This window comes from Cupressus sempervirens, chromosome 2 (assembly GCF_028749045.1).
Source record: "Cupressus sempervirens isolate cs-2001-9-10 chromosome 2, ASM2874904v1, whole genome shotgun sequence".
In the NCBI taxonomy this organism is placed as follows: domain Eukaryota; kingdom Viridiplantae; phylum Streptophyta; class Pinopsida; order Cupressales; family Cupressaceae; genus Cupressus; species Cupressus sempervirens.
In genome coordinates this window covers 483,094,776-483,115,365 of record NC_143119.1, presented here as the reverse complement: position 1 = coordinate 483,115,365, position 20,590 = coordinate 483,094,776, and the positions used below count along the sequence as shown (strand labels likewise).

Below are 20,590 nucleotides of genomic sequence, written 5' to 3'. Positions count from 1 at the left end.
GTTGAAAGTTGCATAAATACTATAGCACGAGTACTGTAGTGTGGCACTATTTACTTGTACTATAGCAGCAAGGAAAAAACGATTGCTAATGGCTGCCAAAGATGAATCTTCAAGTCTACACTCAATAGTCCTTCAATATTCTTCAAACCCTTCGGTTATTCCTTAACTTTAAGCACAAATAGAACTCCAAAATAAAGCTCTCCTGAATGCCAAATTCAGTGGATATTTCACCAGCTCAAATGGTTGCAACACTATAGAACTGATGCTCTCCAATGGCTAACTGAAATCAAAAACCCTTAGTTTCTTCTCCCAAGTTCATATCAAATGCAATTGACAATAATCGGATGCCTAACAATGAAGCTCTCGCCTCTATTTATTCTTTTTTTTCACCCTTCTAGGAGGAAATAAAATATTATTTAATTGCACTCTCTAGAAGCTTCCCCCTTTCCAATACAATAATTAGTTGTGCTTCTAAAAAATTAAATTAAATAAATATAAAGTCACCTTTAGATTTATTTATTTATTGACTTTAATTTAATTTATTTCTCCACTTAGCCTTCAAAGAATGAAAAGCTAAGAACTCCATTGAGGGTCTAAAAGATGGAGAACATTATAGTCCACCCTCCCTGAAATTGCTTGTCCTCAAGCAATCCAACAACACAATGAATTCCAACCTCCACCTGGATCCCAAACGAAGTAGTATGTGACACCCCTGTCAACATTTAACCAACTGAATACCACTAATATCATCAGGACCAACACCATAACCTGTGGTATAGCACTCAAAACCTATACTAATGATGCAAGAGTTTGAATATCACTGGAAGAAAACCCACAAGAAATATCTTCATCTTGGTACCCAGCCATATAATATATAATGGACTGGAATCCTGATCAACAAACCCTTGAAGAGATGTAGCTATCAAAGTAACGAGAATCGGAATCGTATCGGAATCGGCACGGCCGAATCGAATCGTGAATCGGGGGTGAATCGCCGGTGAATCGGCGATGAATCGGCAAATTTGAAAAAACCCTTTAAATGTAGAGATTTTAACAATTTAAGCCTTATTTCATGCACCCTTTATTGAATATAACTTAAACACACTATAACATCATCAAATAGAAGTTGAAACTTAACATATATAAACATGGAAGTTTGTGTTTACCACATGGGGTAAAGAGTTTTTATAAGACAGCTTCACATCCAACACCTACTCCAAGTGCTTCAAAGCATATCACCCCTCTCGAAAGGCTTGCTCTATTGTTCTCTCCACCACAGGCACTCCATGCTTGCAACAGCTTCAGGTCTCATCAACTGGTGAGACTTCCCACGACTGATAACCGCAGCGACTGGGGGTCTAGGGGGCAACGCCCCCAGCGGGGTCGAGGGGCAGCGCCCTCGCGGGGTCCTGGGGCAGCGCCCCGGGCGCGCTCCCTGTCGCGATACAGGGCGGGGTCGAGGGGCAGCGCCCCCGTCGCCAAAACCAAATTTGCACTCTGAAACCCACACAAAACTATATGGAACACAGTGTTTTTGTGATTTTCTTCTGATCCCACACTCTTTCTGGGAACCGCTGATGTTTTACTACCTGATTATGTCTTTCCCTTCCCTTGGGCATCATCCGTTATGCATTCTAAACATTTTTTATTTGTTGTCGTTTTTTTTTTTTTTTTTTTTTTTTTATAACCTATGGTTCTTTTCTCTTCTCTCTTCTAGTCATGCTTAACAATTAGAAGGCCCTTTAGGGTTATAACAAAGAGGAAAGGTAAAAAAGAAAGCAAAAAACATAAGCGATTTTTTTATTATTTCCAACTAAACATGCATGCTGTTGCCAGCCGATTTTTGGCGATTTCTAATGGCGATTCAGGCGATTTTTTGAGTGAATCGCCGATACATGCGATTCAGGCGATTCACCCGATGAAATCGCCGATCACGATTTCCGACTCCAAAAAAATCGGGGTGCATGAATCTGATCGCTGAATCAGCGATTCACGCGATTTTAGCGCGATTCTCGTTACTCTGGTAGCTATAGGAAAACCATATGCACTCATGCCAACTGTATCAACAATAGGTGTAGCCATATCAAAATTTGTGGACAAAAGAACATTACCAACTGTCACAACACAAAACTGAATCTTTACAGATGGTGAAAACTGAACCCAACTCCACTTAGGTGAGTGATCAACATCAACCTCAAACAACAGATTGTTATAAGAGAATGTTGGATCCATGTCGAACATATGATTGTCCATGAAGTGAACATCAACACTTTGTTGATCGAGAGTATAACATGACTCTATCACTATATCACTCACCTCATCAACAATAATGAGTGTACTATCATCAGAGCACACACCTACAACCACATGCATACTGCTAAACTCCTCGTTGGATGGCTCAACCGACACTGAAATGGCTGCTGACATGACAGTATCCTTGCATGCTCCTAGTCCCACTATCGCTGCATCGCCATCAAATACATGATCCGAGAAACTCATGCCAACAACAACATCATCTGACTTAACCTGACATGAATTATCATCACATTTTGCTCTTTGCAAAAACAATATCATGCTCTGCTCAAATATTGGATTCGAAATCAGTTGGATCATTCGTTTGTGATTTTGATTCATCTCATTCTCTAGCACATCCAACTGTTTCACAATACCTTGCATCCCAGAATCTCCATCCCTTGGCGGAGATGTATGCCCTCTATGGGTATAATGAATGCCAAACCTTCTATCACCATCCATAATGTTGAAAACCAAGTCCTCTACCTATGGGTCAAAAGACAAGTGATGAGCATTTCTCACAATGTAATGCCAATAAAAACTCTCAATCTCATCATCATCAAACTAGGAATTAGAAGATGGCTCCACTCTCTGACTCCGAACTATTGGTTAGGCAGGATTCTGGGCAACCCTCTCAGCAAACCCAACCACCAAATCCCTAATGGGAAGCATTGTAGCCAAAGTCTTTACAATTCTCCTCACCAATTCTCGTACAGCACAAGAGCCTTGAATGAGAGTACCCTCAGATATACTGTATGAACCTCCCACAAATCCATGAATGACTCAGTACAATAGAAATTATATGTGGAAGTATCAATCTGCTCCCCCGAAATCCATAGTTGATCCCTCTGAAAATGTGACAATGCCAACTGTCCAATGCTACCAACTGTATGAAAAGAAGAAATAGATTCGCTTCCAATAGAAGGAAGCAAATCACCATGAGAGCCTGTCTCCACTGATGCTCTCACCTCCTTTGTACATACTACACTCATATCCTGGACGAATGTGTTTGCCACATCATCATGTCCCTCATCCTCAACCAGAGAAGAAAACTCACCACTAACCACAATATCTAACTGAACAGGGTCTAAGACTAGTGTCAACTGTACTCATTCCAACTCCATGGTAACCTTATCCAACTGTAATTGTGACTTCTAAAGAGCCAATTGAGTATACTAAAAAGAGTTCACAGTCACCTCAAGCTCTTGAGTGAGCTCAACCACCTCCACCTCTTTCCCTAACAACATCTTATAACGGGTGCTACCCCACTCCAGAAGGTAATCCCTGTCAACAATTAACTGAGAGTAACTATGCTCCAAGATCCTAACAACCTCTTGAAGCGCATGAACTTTTGCTAGAGAAAGAGTACTATCACCATGCTCATCAAACATAGGAGCACTCCAACCAGATGTAGCTAACATCTAACAAATAGCATCATAATGCTCAAGAGCTAAAGAAATGTTACTATCACTCACCTTCAGCTCACAAGTCACATGATGCCTCTGTAATCCCTGACTCCTATGCAAGTTCTTTGTCTCACTAACTGCACTGGGATAGCAAACTGAATCAGAACTCTCCACCACAAGATCGCTCATATGTGTGCTATCTTCCTCGCACAATTCTGCATCCGACATACAACTGCCATGTACCTCAACCAACTCCTCATCTGAAGAAATGGAAGCCCTTGTCGTATCAATCTCCTCGCACGTCTCAACTTCCACCTCAATAATAAGATCCTATAAGCATCGATCTTGGGACCCATCCAAAACCTCCACAGAGTCATCACCCAATATCTAACAAGGGGTGTCATACCCCATACATCTCATAGCATCATCAAATGGATCATTAGATGTGTCCATACTGTCTGCATCAACATCTCTTTACAAAGTCTCAACTGTAGAATCCTGACTCTGCACACATGACTCAACACTAGGCTGCAAATTAGTAATAATTGAGCATAAACCAACATCTATTGGCTCTGCTGAAACACCCACATCACCAACATCATAACTGAGTGACTCTATACGTGCCTCAGTCCCACTTGAGGAAGCAACTGTCTCCTGCATTATAGCAACACCATGAGATCTCACATACAAATCTCCAATAATAATCCTATCCTCTAGAAAGCAGAAAGTATTAGTGGTAACAACTGGATCAACTGCCTCTACACTAACTGTAGCAACAGCTCTCGGAGCCTCAACTTCCTGAAGCTCAGTGTCACTATCCTCTGCTGCCACTAACACAACCACATGTCCCTATGAAATAAGTCCATCGTCAACACTGCAGATAGGACTAGCAGGTGCCGTACTAAATATAGGTACATCTGCATCAAAGACTCTTATCGGGGAAAATTCAAGCTTCCTTCCTTGCAACCTTGATGTCGGCGTTCTAAAGGCAGAAACCATATACCTTGCTGCCCTTTCAATTGTCTCTGGATCCGACAAGTGCTTTGTCAATCTCTATTGATGAAGCTTAAGTTTCTCCATACTCTCCTACAAAGCATTCATCTTCATGCTAACTTCCTCATTACTCCACCGACTTTTAGAACTATCTGTCACTGGCTAGAAAATGTTAGAGTGCTGGTCACTCCAAATGCAACAACAAATCTAACATTAATATAAATTTTCTATCCCACAGGATGGCAAGAAACTGCTTTGGTACCACTGTAATAACCCCAACCCGTTATAACTTCAACAAATACCAGATTCTTTACTAATTCAGTTGTTTGAAATTTCGTTAAACACTTTGCAAGCAAGCTCTAATACCAATGTAATAACCCTAACTGGTTATAACTTTGTCAAATGCCAAATTCTTCTCTAATTCGGTTGTTTGACATTTTGTCAAACACTTTGCAAGCAAGCTCTAATACCAATGTAATATTCCTTGCCCAAACTGACTAATTTTAGCTCAAGGAATATTGTCAAACACTTGTATGCTACCTTTCTCTTTTCTGATTTTTTTGTGTTTCAAATTGTTTGATATAGTTTGAATGATGCTAAGAAATTTAGAATGTTCGCAAATGATACTACAATACCTCTTACAATGAACTAATATGCAAGTGCAGTTCTTTTTGGTATTTTTAGTGCATATACATGAAAACTAGATATGAAATGCATACCTGCAGCCAACTAATATTTTGACAAACAATTGGCATACAACTATTATGCTGATCAAATATGCTATTAGATGGACATTTCGTCAAACAAATGGCATGCAACATATATCTTCTTTATTGAATTCATTCTCATGTACAATGTTGCTATGAATTTGCTAATACAAATGGGCTTACAATAATGACTATAGCAATGCCAAATCTAGTATTGAGTTATCACTTACAATAGCAAAATTATATGCCTAAGATTACAATGTTAACTACTAATAGTTGCAAGAGAAAACTGATAATAGTGATGCCCACGGATGGAGATGAAAGTTGCATAAATATTGTAGCTCGGCACTATTCACACGTACTGTAGTAGCAAGGAAAAAAACGATTACTAATGGCTGCCAAAGATGAATCTTCAGGTCTGCACTCGATAGTCCTTCAATATTCTTCAAACTCTTCAATTATTCCTTAACTTTAAGCACAAATAGAACTCTAGAATGAAGCTCTCCTAAATGCAAAATTCAGTGGATATTTCACCACCTCAAATTGTTGCAACACTGAAGAATTGACGTTCTCCAATGGCTAACTAAAATCAGAAACCCTTAGTTCATTCTCCTAAGTTCATATCAAATGCAATTAACAATAATTGGATGTCTAACAATGAAGCTCTCACCTCTATTTATTCTTTCCCTTCACCCTTCTAGAAGGAAATAAAATATTATTTAATTGCACTCTCTAGAAGCTTCCCCATTTCTAATACAATAATTAGTTGTGCTTCTAGAAAATGCACTCCTTAGAAGTTTCCCCCTTTCCAATACAATAATTAGTTGTGCTTTTAGAAAATTAAATTAATTAAATATAAAGTCACCTTTAGATTTATTTATTTATTGACTTTAATTTAATTTATTTCTCCTTATTTCTCTACTTAGCCTTTGGAGTATGAAAAGCTAAGAACTCCATTAAGGGTCTAAACGATGGGGAACATTACAAAATGGGCATCTCCATTTCTTGTTCTGAATTGTTTACTTGCTTAAATAATTTTTGCAATCATTTGGGTATACAGTTTTTTGAAATTATGTATACAATTTAAATATCAGATAAATGGACATGGTCATTTAGCCTCTTAAACTCGATCATCACAAATATTGTGAAATATCAAATTGTTTCTATATCTCTATCCAGTTTGTCTCCCTACCATAGGAGTTAAATTTCAATCTGGACTAATTTAAGATTGCATATACATTTGATCTGTCGCATCTTGATTATTTAATTGTTGGCAATATAAATGCGTAGAATATTATAAAGTTGTACGTGAAAATCTGCACTAAAGTTGACTCCATTGCTCGAATGAGTAGAAGCACTGGTCTTTTTATTGTTGAAGTCAGAAAATCCATATCCTCCTTCCTACAAGCATCAAATTCATTATCACAAACCTTATACAAAGCATTCAATTATTTCAAGCATTTAGTTAACCTTATTTTGATAAAGTTCAAGGACTTTGCAAACGACGAACTAAACCAAGCTTAAATTCGCTTTAGAAAATGTAATGTCCCCATTTTGGCAGATCTATGCAGTTGATGGAGTTAGCTCATGATAGTGACCCTCATAAGCTGACAGGGTGTTTTGGGGGTCCCAGATGTAGATTTACTATTTTTAGTAGGTCTATTTTTGGCAGTTGCTATTTTTTGCAATGTAGTGGGTAGCTTCGACAGTTGGTCGTCACCTGCAATAAATAAAATTAATAATTGCTTGAGCTCTTATTTATCCATTAATTATTAAGTTGCATTATTATAATAATGACATTAAGTGATATTTCTAAAAAGTGTGTTCGAAAGTTTCTAGTGTTGAGTTCTTTTGGGAAACTTCCACAATTTCTAAAGTGGAGTTTTTTAGGAAACTTTGGCCAATGAAGGATTATAAACATAGCTCATTTCATTGGAAAAAGCACGCATGAAATTATATTTGTTTTTGTTCTCTTTGTGGCTTTTTTCTAAGTTCTAATTTTTATGGCCCTTGCTGAAGTATAAGGATTTGGAAATTCTGAGAATTGGATTTGCAATTTAGCTACTAAGGTATAGCTAAGATTGTCTAGCTTCTCTATTGTTCATCACTGTAGTTGAGAAGTGTTTTCATTCCATTGCTGAAGTATTAGTGGACTTGATATTTGCTAGATATTTTCCTTACTATAGCATATTGTGGCTAAGGAGAATATTACTAAAAAAATTATTGGTTTGGAGAGAGGATTGATTTGCTAAAGCTGGTATTAACATTCATATCTAGAGGAATTGACTGGGACTTTGAGTGTTGTTCTTCATTCTGAAGTGGAATCTCTTAAATCTAGAAATTGCACCTGCAAGCAATAGTTGGGTGCATTGTTAGCAATCATTGTGCAGGGCCTGCATTTGGAAATTTGGGCCAGCAATCATAAATTGCAAGATATTGTGCATGTTGAGAAGCTTGCGGCTGAATCAAGGTGGGTCGTCACCCATATCTAGACCTGCGTTACTGCTCTTTATGACCTGCAACAGCCTTTGGGAGGCCTGCAAACCACCATAGCAGGCGGCTAGGAGACAAATGGGAGTCTACGAATTGATATTCAAACTGTGATTTAATAATAGAGGCCCCCATATCATTTAGGGAATTTGCGAATTGGTACAAGGATTAGTCAACAATCAGTGGAAACCAAAAATAAATTGGTGAGTGTCCAAATTCATGACTTGGTGTCACATTTTAAATCATTGTTGTTAGGACAGTATTCCAGGGAGCAACGTTCTCTTTCCAACTGGGTATTTGATGATTTTGTTGTTTGATAAGGCAGTGCAAGGATTGGCATTATATCATCAGGTTCAAAGTTCTATTTTATATAAATTGTGATCTGCACAATGTTTTATTAACAGTGAATGATAAGATGATATTGCTCTTGTTTTAATTGGTATCATAGTTCAATCCGTACCAAGATTGAAATTTAATAAATAGATGTTCATAGCCCCGACTTGTTTATTATTTATCAATATTTGGTTTTAGTGTTGCTTGCCGAATGTTAACAAAGTGTCAAACAGTAAATTTGCATAGAAATTGGTATATTAAAGAGCAACAATCAGACGGGGTTTTTAAAGAAAAACTCTAAACCAAGTAATCAGGTTCGAGGAGAAGGTCTACCTGCCTAGGTGTAGCAGAGACTGAAGTGCAGGGGAATCAAGGTGATTCTCGTTCATTGGCCAAAATTGACTGTGGAATCCTATTGTAGAAGTGGCAAGCTCTTGGATTTTCAATCTGTGGTTTTCGGAACCAACAGATGCAACTCAACCAGTCATTACAGGCAATGACTGGTGCCCATGACCTTTCCTCTCTCTTTTTCTTTCATGTTATTTATTTAGGCAGAGTAGGAATATATATCAGCATTTTAGGGACTACTCTCATAGTCAATTATGCGAGAGAATTTTACTTCCAACATTCTTTTATTATTTCAGTTTTGTAAATATCAGTTGTATATTCAGAATGAATAATACAAGGACATTTTCTATTCTTTCAATATGAATGAATAGTGTTTTCTGCAATTTTGAGTATGAGTTGAAAATGAACTTCATTTGATCTTCTTCAGAATTGAATTTTAACATGTGTTAAAATTAAGTAACAGGTATATGAAGAGTCATCCTGATGTGCTTAAAAGGTGAATAAAAGGTGAATAGAGAGCTCATTTTCAGCAGGCTTGGATATTGTTTTGGTTTCAGATTTCTCTTGGAGAAATTAAGGAAGCTTCAGCTTCTATTCAGGATCCTAAGACACAAACCCTTAGGTCTTCTTTGGTGGATTGGATGTAGCCCCAATTCATCTTCTGTGGAGAATTCACGATGGAGTTCACCATTGCATTTTAGGTTCTTTTGTGATTATCCAATCTAATTGTTATCATTGTTTGTACGGTTGGATTATTATTTTATCACTAGTTTATAATGCAATAACGAATTTTGGAGTATTTGCTAGTTATTTTTTGGTTAATGTTATTAGTTATTTAATGGTATTTGCTGGTTATTATTGAATAAACCCTTATTTATGATTCTGAAAATTATTTGAGGATAATTGGAGAGAATATCCGACTAGGATATTACATATTTAGAATAGACATGATTCTTTCAATATGGATTATTTTGGATGGTCCAAATGCATCATGTGAGGATCATATCTTTTCTAGACCTACAAAGAATTGCCATACATAACATTCTTCTTGTCGCCAATCCGAAACTTGATGATTGTGTTTCATCACACTCATTCAATTTTAGACTACCAATTGTTTGTATGTTAATTCAAAGTCAGTAACAGTCATTTCCAGTTGAGTTTCAGGTTGTCATGTCAAAGCATATTATTTAATATTTCTATGACAAGTTCTTGTAGATTCAATGTGCTTGCATATTCCAAGTTAAAAATGAAGATTCCAATTGTGGTGGTTGTACTTAGAGCTGCAAAAGAATACATTGGCAAGAGAAGGAAAATAAAATAAATCTAAGAATGGTCTTTCTAGAATGAAATGAAACATAGATATTTTACAGAGAGCGAATAAATGGCAACACAATCAGCATAATCAGTAAGACATAGTATAAAGAGATATAAACAAAGTGCACATATATATGCTACATTGCAAGTCAATGAATCACACCTATGAGAGAGTAATGAAAAAGCACAATTCTTGGTAATTATTGTAATATTTTGGAAGAGTGATGGATGTTGTAAAGCTGTGCCCGAAAACTTTTTAACTCGGCAATTGTTTTCAGATTTTTTTGTCTTTTAAATGTCTGATGCCTAGAGTTCAAAATCACACCTGAGGAAAATAAAAGATGAGGGCACTCTTTGAAGTGTTGTATCTTTTGAAAAAAGTGGATGTATGAATTTATGACATTGCAGCACAAGGCGTTCTACATGCCACACTATGCCATCGGGCTATTCTTGGAGGCAACGACGCAGATGATCCTCAATGATGTACTGGAGGCCAAACCGGGACCACTCACACCAAGCGAACCCTCGATCATGCAGTGGAGGCATCTCAATACACTTGGCACCAAGACCACGGTTGAACAAAAACAACTAAGACCAGACGGCAAAAATACTAACAATGGTCGCGAGGAGACTTCTTCTAAGGAGAGTGAGACCGACGGGGAGGATGAAGACGACGAGCAGGTAGAAGTAATTACAGCTACACCGTTGAGATTTCCACGGCTTGCACTCTCAACGATAGCACACTTGGTTCCTGTAGGTATACATGGCATTCTAGGGTTTGGTCAATTCAAGCAGCCACTAGTGATGTCTCCAGCTTCAATTATGATTCAGCCTGTTGCAAAGACACTAGCTACTCCAGAGGCATTAGCAAAGGCACATCCATCACCAACGGAGACAATTGTTCTGGAGGTAACGATGGAGCCTGCTTGCGAGGTTTTGCCAGAGGCTAGGGCTAAGGTACTTGTACCTGATCAGGAGATAGGTACTTGAGAAGGAGTGATGGAGATACTGACAGGCAAGGGTTTGAGGACGTCAAGTGTTCATTTAGACATAGTGGGTTCAAATGAGTAGTTACGGTGGATACGGCATTGTTAGCATCACTTGAGGAGCCAGACAGAGAGAGTAGAACTTAGAAGTTGAGCACATACCTGAGTACAAGGTTTCATAGTACACCAGCACCTCGAACAACATACCTTCACACACCTACGTGAGAAGTAGTTCCAAAGGAAGATCCTCTACACACAGGTGGAGGGGAGTCACCCGACACGAACTAATGGACTACCACATAGCATTGTTGAGCAGATGGTGGAAGTAGTAGAGAGGGCTATGGTTGCTCAGCAACAACCTCCAATAGCACCAAAAATAGGGACGAGAGAGGCATTCTTCACTGATATAGCGACTCGGGCTCACCAAATTGCGGCCTCTACAAAGATAGAGCCCTTGGACTCAGTAGTAAAGGACCTAGAGAGTGTGAGATCCTTCATGAGAGTAGGATGCCCGGTAGCCTTTATAGTTTGTTTTGAGGAGCGAGGGTGGCCGAGTGTGTAAATTGCAAAGATGCGCCAAGATTGGGCCACTACAAGAGAGCCAGGTATGGAGAGCTGAGTAAAGCCTTTGACTCAGGAGATAGTTGAGATTCATAGGGATGCATATTATACCATTCGAAGGAGCCAAGCAAACCAGGTAGCAGCGGAGAGGGCTTAGGAGGAGTCAGCTACCACGCTAGCTACAGAGAGGGCAGCCAGGGAATCCTAGAGGGCAGCATTGTTAGCCCGACAAAGTCAGCAATAGAAGGTGGCAGCAGAGAAGGAACAGTTAGCAACAGAGGAGGAGTAGGTGGCAAAGGAGAAAGGGAGAGAGTTGGGAGAGATTGTTGAAATGATGCAGTCAACTTTGAAGCTTCAGATGGAGGCTGAAGCAGAATCGAAAGTACGGAAGGAGCAAGTGTATAAGCTACAAGAAAAGTTGAACAAGCTTAGTGCACAAACAGCTACCACACTAGGGACACATCCCTCTTCTTAGTTTTTAAATATTGATGTAATTAATTGTTTTGGTTGCAATTTGAATTTTGTTGTAAGGGTTTTCTCTATTTTGTCATCTGGAGACCTTAGTTTTTAGGGGAATGATGTTGTCGGTAAATTCTATTGTAGCGGACGAGTAGAATTATATCCGAAAGGGTAGAATTGTATCCAAAAGGGCGCGTGACAGTTGAGTCACCCCTTCGGGAAAGTATATGTACACCGTCCGGAAGCGACTTTGAGACATCATCATAATCATATTGTAAGCATTGGAGTGCATATTGTGTATTTAAATAAAGTATTTGTTCTATGTTATATCTTATTGTACTACATGCGATAGGTATCTATTTACCCTGTACAGTAAATAAACTAATGAGAATAGCACCCAAGAAGTCTGCTTAACGAGATCATGCCCAAAGTAAAAGTGAAACAATTTTGCTAAGTGAGTTGCACCTCTAACAAGCTAAAAAGTATTGCCTAGTCATCTTAGAGAGAGAGCAAATGAAAATTGTGTCCAACGAAAGCATTATTTTAGTTTTTACTGCTTTGGAATGTGGCTTTTGTCTTTAAAAGCATCCAATTCAAATGATAAACCTAAATATCTCTCCTCCAGTGTTGATGTGTTGATAAGTTTTTATTTAGTTAGTTTGTATTACATATCCAAAATAATTCCCAAAAAACACTACAAATAGTGAATAACACATCAATATTGTTCATGGTAAGATGGTTTTTGTTTTCCTAGGATCTTCCCCTTCTAATATGAAGAGCTATTCTAGTACACATTTATTATGTTTTGCATCAGTGAAAGTTGCAAACTAAAATGTTAACAATTCTCCACATCTCATTTTTTTAGCTTGCTTTTTGCGGAACACTTCTCAATCATGTTCTCTTTACATAAAGTGGGGACTTCTATTTGAAATGGGATAAAAGGATAAGTTATTCAAAGGAGAAGAATCAAAGTAAAGTTCTCATTAAAGGTTTAATAGATCTTAAAATTAGTCAACATTAAGAAAGATGAAAAACCCTAGAAGACGAAATCAAATTGAAATTTGATGATGCCTCTAAAGTGAATCTAGGGCTTACAAGTGCAAGCCAGGGGCTCAAACACTCAATGCTATGAGTTTGTACATGGAGATTATCAAAAAAAAATTGGGTCCTAAGTTCACTAATGAGTAATACATTGAGATATGACACTATTCTTGGAAAAATTCAAGATATTTATGCATAAGTGAATCAGAATACAGTGGTAGAAGGCAGTTTGCATAAATGGTGAATGTTGCCATGATATATTTTTGCCAAAATGAAAACATTAGCTATTTTAAAGATTTTTTAAATGGAAGATAAATTTTATCCAAGTAGGGAAGTTTGTTGATATATGGAGAAAAATGGGGTACAAATTATTTGGCTAATAAAGGGTTAGAGAAGTTGGCATACTCTTCATTTTATGATATAAATGACCTTGAGCCTATTTGTCATGTAAAAGGCCATAGGTATGTCAAAACTTTTTATATATGTGGTGTGTAGTAAAAGCTATGTGTTGATGGCCCTTCACACACATTGGAAGAGGTGATGCCTTAAAGTATTGTATTGGCATGCATATTGTCTTCCATATGCCTCGATGTCTTTACAACAGGTGCTTCTATGTTGTCATTTTTGTTGATGAGGGGATCGGTTTAAATGGCAGGTGGGAGTAGCACAAAAACCAGCTTTGTCAGATGCATGTGTCAAACCACAGGTTAAGGAAGATATTTAATTGCCCAAGTGTAGGAAAATTCAAAGTGATTAAGGAAAATTTTCAGGAGTGATGGATAGATGAAAACAGAGAATTGTGTCATGAGACTATTTCTAGAAGATTCTATTATGAAATTGAATATAATTGTGCAGATTCAGAGGTGAATAAGAACCTCTTTGAGATTCTGGTCCATTATAACCAAATCGTGGATGAGAAGCTAGAGAAGTAAGGACAGCCCTTCGTAGTATCACCAAATAGGGAAAATATATAAGAATTAGGCTATTTCCAAAACTAGGGCATGAAACATTTGAAACTTAATTCACATATAATAAATTCTACAAAAAAGCTAGATTTATAATCATATCATTGATTTGATTTTAAGGCTAATAAAAATAATAAAAATTGAGTATTACTTAATATAGAAAGACTTCAGAAAATCAATATAATTTTGTCCGTGTTTACCGTACAGGTAAATAGTTTAATGCATCCAGACAATAGAAAAGAACATGTAACACAACAGTACTCCTTTTATTATTTGCATATATGCCGAAGAGATTACATAGTGCTTCCAATGATGATTACAATAATGATCCATAGTTGTACATAGACCATCCCGAAGAACCTTCCCAAAGGGGCCCATTGGCTACATAACAAGAACCTTCTCGAAGGGACCTGCCGGCTACATAACAATTATTGATGACATCAACCTGTCGGCTACTCAATATTTACCAACGACATCATCCCCCCCAAAAGAAAAAGTCGTCTCCTAATGACAATTACAAAATATCCGAAACAGATTAACAAAACAACATATATTAACTGACTAACTACAACAAGATAGATCTATTTCTATCACACCACTTTCACATTCGTCCCATGCCTGCACCAAACTGGTCTCCAAACCATGTTGCATCTATAGCCTCTGCTAACACAATACTATCTCCTTAATCAAGCTGACCTTGATAGCCACCTATGCTGCTTTCTCTGGTAGACTGAGCCAAGTGTCGCTATACTGCCTTCAACTGGATGATCAGCTCCTCCCGAGCTCTCTATGCATCCACCAAGACAGCTTCACGTCCGACACCTACTCCAAGTGCCTCAAAGCGTATCACCCCTCTCGAAAGGCTTGCTCCGTTGATCTTTCCACCTCTTGCACACTATGCTTCAACAACTCCAAGTCTCATCAATTAGTCACACTTCCCACGACTGATAACTGCACCGACTAGGGGTCTAGGGGGCATTGCCCCCAATGGGGTCGAGGGGCAGCACCCCCACTGCCAAGACTAAATTAGCACTCTCAAACCCACACAAAAGTCCATGGAACACACCAATTTTGTGATTTTCTTCTGATCTCATACTCTTTCAGCCAACCACTTGCGTTTTCTACCTTTTTATGTCTTTCCCTTCCCTTCGGCATCATATGTTACTCATTCTGAATTGTTTTGATCTGTCGTCAATTTTTTTTTTTTAGTTGTAGATAAGTTTTTCCTCCACTTCATCTTTCCTGCAGACTCTATTTGTTCTTCGGCTTGGTTAGGTTACTTATCTCTTCGTACAAACCAACTATTCTACAAACTTCTCTCCTTCCCTAGCATCCATACTACCATCCTTCATCAACGGCTTCTGGCTTCTGCTATCCTCACAAGCAAGGAAATGGCATATGGAACAGGTGTAGAGAGTGTCGTACAAACTTCTGCCTTGCCAACGTACGGGGTTAAAATACTGGATGTCGTATGGTCTTTCCTTCAATGCCTTGTGAATTTGTGAATGGCTCTCTTTTGCCATACAGATCTCTTTCTTTCTCCCTATCGTCAGTCCTTCCCTTATCCCTATATGCTGTACGGTTTTCTTATGATGCCTGGTATGAACGTGCGGCCTCTATACGGATTTAGTCTTTGCCCTACGGTGTTTGCCTACACTGAAGGGGTCATATGGTGTTTATAAAATAGGAACCTGGGCAATTGCTGTACGGGCAATATAAAATCCACCACACGAAACTCTGTGTTGACCCTCCTTTCCGTACAGTTACAGCAGGCACATAAAGGGGTTGTACAGTGCCAATCAATAAGTCTATGCCTTTTAATATCTTCTGTTTCTTTCCGTACTTGAGGCTCTTCAAATACCGTATGGTGGGTATTAACAGGTTGTCGTATGATGACTGTGTTGGCTGTCGTACGGTGACTTTAATCACTTTTTTTTTTCCTTCTATTTTTTTTTCAACTATTTCTCCCTCCGAGTTTCGTCATTCTCTGATGACAAGGGGTCGTTCTAGCATGTACATTTTTAACTTAATTTTTAATGTCCATTCAATGTCCACAACTTAATTGCTCTGTTATCACCTACTTCTCGGATCTAGTATGGCCCGACCCATTTGACTTTAAACTTGCCCGGTTTGATTTTGTTTCGTCCGTCATACTTCAACACCAGCTGTCCTGGTTGGAACTTGTTCAGTTTCAAGTGTTTATCATACCACGCTTTACGCCTATTCTACGTCACCTCCATGGCCCATTGTGCCAATAGCTACTTCTCCTCGAGTTTGTTCAATTATGCAACATTTCCCTCAGGCATTCCAGTCACCTAGTTTGTTCTCTAAACTTGATACCATGAATTCCGTCGGCTACCACTCCTTGCCGTCAATAACTGTATTCTTGATTTTAGAACCATCACGCCATACTATTGAAGTTTTTATTAAACTCTTACTCTTTGTTTCCTATGCAAATCATACGATGTGTTTTCCTTGCTATCGGCACCTTCCTAGTAAATTTGTGGTGTGTTGTAACCTTTTCTTTCCGCGCAGTCTGTTCACTGTGTTCCGTACGATGGAAGCTTTCCTTTTTCTGGGTTTGTACTATATGGTCTTCCCTTCATCTTTCGTCATAACTGTCTTTCCCTCTTCCGCTTCTCTATATTCCTTCAAACATTCATTTCCTTCTTCTTTCTCACCTTCGTCGATCCTTAACATATTATAGCTTGGAAAGAGCTCATAATCCTCCATCTGCCAATGGAAAAGGCCGTTCACCGAATCCAAATCATCGTCCATCAATCCACCTTCGAACCATAGGACTCCTTCCTCATTAGGTTCCAATCAATACTTTCCTTCATCCTCTTCTTCGAAATGAGATGATACGGCTTCTTCGCCCACCATTTGTGTGTGTAAATCAATAATGAATTTTCATCCTTTGCTTTCAATTGATACTGTATTCTTCTTCCAGTCATGCTTAACCTTTGCTTGTACGAGCCATCCTTGGTCCAAAATGGTGTCATATCCTCTTCTCTTCAACGGGATGACGACGAAATCGAGTAGGAACGGCTATGTTCCAATAGTTACTAGTTGTGCCATCAGGATTCCCAACGATTTGATCCCGTGCTAGTTTGTTGTGAGCAACTAGAATGTAGGTGGCCACAACGTCGGCTGTCCCAACTTCTTCTAGGTATCTTCTGGTAGGACGTTTACCCTTGATCCTCCATCCACAATTGTGTCTAAAAGGACCATTCCTAATATGCCCATCTCTACAATCATCGGATGCCATCCGGATGTAAGGGCTAGCAACATTGGGTCCGCTGTACTTGCTCCACTTTCCTTTTCCCTTCCATGTTCTCCCGATGGTTTCGCAGTTGGAGCGATGTTTGTGAGTGCCGATCAAAGTTGAGGCATTGTGAGCAGCAGATTGTTTATTTTGACTAGTACTACAATTTGTAATATCTGTCATATGATGTTCTATTCTGCGCAGTTTCTTGCTGAGGTACCGGTAGTGTCCTTCAATTGTGATTTATCTGCCTGCGTTGCTTTCTCAATTTCTGCCCGCACCTCTTCCAATTTCTTTTTTTCTTCTGTTGGGTCGGGGTACAATTTTGCTTGTTTACGGTTGATTGCTAAGACTTCTTCGTCCATGCCAATGTTGATCAAATTTACTCTTGATTTCGGGCACTTGGCATCTTCATTATCTCTAGGACCACACCATCAGCATAACAACTTTGGTGTATTCGTTGATGTACAGTTTTGTGCAAAGTGGCCCCACAAATTGCATGTTCGGTATTGAACCATCGGGCCGCTGTTCACATCGTACTGAATTCGGCTGCACCCTCTGTTATTATTGTTGGTGTTGTTGTTTTGCCCTCTTCTATTATTTATGTACCCACCTGAAGTGGCAAGAGCACTTGTTGATGTCCTCTTGTTTTCATATTGAAGGGGCATTCTTTTGTAGAATGTCCCATAATTTGACAGATATCGTAGAACTGGTTCTTCGGACAGGATCTCTTCATGTGACCTTCTGTCTTACATTCTATGCACCATAGCTCGTTTCCCTTGGTCTCTTTCTATATATTCTTAAATTCCTTCATCATTCGGAGCATATCCTTCTAGAGAGCTCAGACCTTCTTACTGCCATTTTCATCATCACTGCTATCTTCTTCCGAAGACGTGTCATATGAGTCGGATGAGCTGCTTTTCTTCTTTTTTTTGTTTTCTGCTCACTTTCTAAGTTTATCGCCTAATTGTATGCTTCGGTGTATGATAATGGTGGCACAATCTTCATTTTCTTCCTTAACTTCGGGCATAGTCCTTCAATTAACCATCTCTTTTGCAGCCCATTTGTCGGCTTACTTTCCATTTTATTTATTAGTTCTTTTAGTTTCCTGGCATATACACAGACTGTTTCATTTTTCCCTTGCTTTGTGTTGTATATTTCTGCTACAATCTCATTGTCGTCGCACAACAATTGAAATTCGATGATAAACTCCTTTTTAACCCCTACCCAATTAGTTAATTTTGGGGATCCGTGTCGGCAAACCAATCAATTGCTACACCTCTTACGGTTGTCAAAAATTGTTGAACCCATTCATCTATGTCAGTTATGTCATTTGTCGTCCAAATTGTGTCGAACCCATTCATCTATGTCAATTATGTCATTTGTCGTCCAAATTGTTTCACATGTCTTACAATGTCGGATTGGATTGGCCGTTCCATCACCATCAAACTTTGGCAATTTTTCCTTTGGTCCAGCCATTAATATTCTAGTTGGAGGTACTTGTTGTGTACCCGCACAATTCTGGACAGCCGCGTTGTTTTGAACACCCGTGCTGTTCTAAACACCCGTGTTGTCCTGCACACCCGCAATGTTTCAGAGTCATCTTATTTCAAACAGCCACGTTACCTAGTAAAAAAGGGTTTTCCTCAAGTCCTTCCGGAACTATATCGCGGACAAAGAGTTCACTCCATGCTCGTGCTCCCTCGGCACTCTGAGCTGTGCGAGTTGATTCCCTTCCGTCTGGATTCTCTTCCCTCGGCGTATACAGGTTCAAAAATTCCTCCCTTGTTACTTCCACCAAATTCAACCGTTGTCGAGTCTCTTCCAACAATTCCTCGGTGCTTCGGTGTCCATCGGCAATCTGCTGAAGCCTCCGTCTACGCTCGGCCTGTTGTGCTAAAATTAAAATTTCTTGTGCGGTACGTATTCCATCTTTTTCCTTTATCTTATTTCTATCCTTGTTAAGCTGATTCAGCATTAGTTTTCATTCCTCTGCCTTCATTCCAGGTCCATTGGGAAACGGCACCAAATGTTTACCATACGGGTAAATAGTTTAATGCATACAGACAATAGACAAGAACATGTAACACAACAATATTCCTTTTATTATTCGCATATATGCCGAAGAGATTACATAGTGCTTCCAATGATGATTACAATGATGAGCCCAAGTTGTACATATACCATGCCGAAGAAACTTCCCGAAGGGGCCCGTCGGCTACTCAATATTTACTGATGAGAGTCCAAACATTTCAGAATTGTATTACATTGATTTTCTCTTATTGTTTTGAGATAAAGATGATTAAAAAATACAGTTTAAATACAAGTTTCTTAGAATTTATCTTCAACCCCTAGTTGTCCACAATAAAGACTTCAAACCCTAGCTGACATTTCGAAACTCCCTCTAAACGAGCACTAGGCCTGATAGGCGAGCAAATCAGATATATACATCTATTTTTGGCTGATTAAAGGAGATTTTCAGATCATTTTCAAATATGGGCAGTTTATGAGGGTTTGCACTTTGTAGCTGCCATTGCATACGTTATTGCTAGTTATGTTGGCTACCCTAAATGAAATTCAGGATTCTGGTTTCTATGTTGGTGTTTCCATGTTTGCAATTCATGTGGTGCTACTAGCATATTTTTGATATAAAATAAATCTTCCAATTGCCAATTCGACAATTTTATTTAATATTCTAAATTCTAATAGTAATTAGTAATTCGATATTCAATGTTGAAAGCTTCCATGTTCAAGTTATTTTAGTCTATACTTAGTATTTGGCATTTGCAATTTGGCTGATTTATTTGTTATACTGTTACAAATATTTCAATAACTAACATTTCAAGCATGTAGAATATAGCGTATGCCGTATCCAATGCCGCCGCAAAAAAAAAGCAAAATCACTTCACATTGGAGGGTCTTGTGGGCCCCGAACACATAGCTGCCCCTCCCTTTTCTCTTAATTGCAACTTCAAAGAGGAATAGCTAACTTTTGGATCCACATTTTATGCAAACTTAGAAATTTATATGAACATCATGTTGACTTGGTGATCAGCACCTCCTTTATGGTTCGTGACATGGCTTAACCGCCTCTCGTGGATCTGGGTAAGTCTAGTGTTTGTGACATTCGTTGATAACTTAGAGCTTTTGGCACAATGGCAAACATATCAAAAATTGGTATCAGAGCCTTCGGTCACGGGTTTGAGTCTCAAGAGGTCTCTTTCATTCTATCAACGTGGAACCCTCAGTGTTGAAGGGGAGATTGTTGACTTGGTGGTCAGCACCTCCTTTAGGGTCCATGACATGGCTTAACCGCCTCCCGTGGATCTCGGTAAGTCTAGTGTTTGTGACGTTTGTTGATAGCTCAAGCTTTTAGCGCAACGGCAAACATACCAAAACATTAAAGCATTTGAAGGCTACAAGAGCATTA

The 20,590-nt window shown here is 38.8% G+C and overlaps 1 protein-coding gene across 5 annotated transcripts in view; it reads right to left on the bottom strand.

Moving 5' to 3' along the window:
• The window catches only part of LOC149573129 (DENN (AEX-3) domain-containing protein), a 325,899-nt gene that overhangs the window by 185,904 nt on the left and 119,405 nt on the right, over positions 1–20,590 (bottom strand). The gene's annotated exons all lie outside the window — the stretch shown is intronic.